Source organism: Orycteropus afer, unplaced genomic scaffold (assembly GCF_000298275.1).
Source record: "Orycteropus afer afer isolate SDZICR_OR568_19922 unplaced genomic scaffold, OryAfe1.0 scaffold00046, whole genome shotgun sequence".
NCBI classification, from domain to species: domain Eukaryota; kingdom Metazoa; phylum Chordata; class Mammalia; order Tubulidentata; family Orycteropodidae; genus Orycteropus; species Orycteropus afer.
The window spans coordinates 7,211,050-7,211,508 of record NW_006921633.1 but is presented as its reverse complement, the minus strand read 5'-3'; the positions used below and the strand labels follow the sequence as shown (position 1 = coordinate 7,211,508).

The 459-nt window shown below is 33.8% G+C and overlaps 1 protein-coding gene across 1 annotated transcript in view; it reads right to left on the bottom strand.

Annotated features, from left to right (window-relative positions):
* VRK2 (VRK serine/threonine kinase 2) overlaps positions 1 to 459 on the bottom strand; it is a 171,103-nt gene that overhangs the window by 45,838 nt on the left and 124,806 nt on the right. The gene's annotated exons all lie outside the window — the stretch shown is intronic.

Genomic DNA, 459 nt, shown 5'->3' with positions numbered 1-459 from the left:
CACTCTGAGGAAGGAAGACTCAGCAATCTACTTCCATAAAGATTTGCTGCCTTGGAAACCCAAAAGGGGTGGCTATAAGTCAGAAATTTTATTTATATATATATATATATATATATATATATATATATAGCCAACATTTATCTTATTTGAATGTTCTTATTGTTAGTTGCCCATAGAGTTTGTTCCAACTAATGGCCACCTATATATAACAGAACAAACCACTGCACAGTCCCACACCATCTCCATGATTTTTGGTATGTTTGAACCCATTGAGTCCAATGTTGAGGTTATTCTTATCTGAATAGGTCATAATCTTTTCCTATTCTTCCAATAAGACATCATAATTTGAAAATTTTCACAATAAATTTGTGGTATAGTAAATTACTTTGTGTGGCTTTTCTACCCATAAGTCTTTGTAAACTCCAAGGTGGGATTTGCTATGAGCAACTGAGGAGCTCC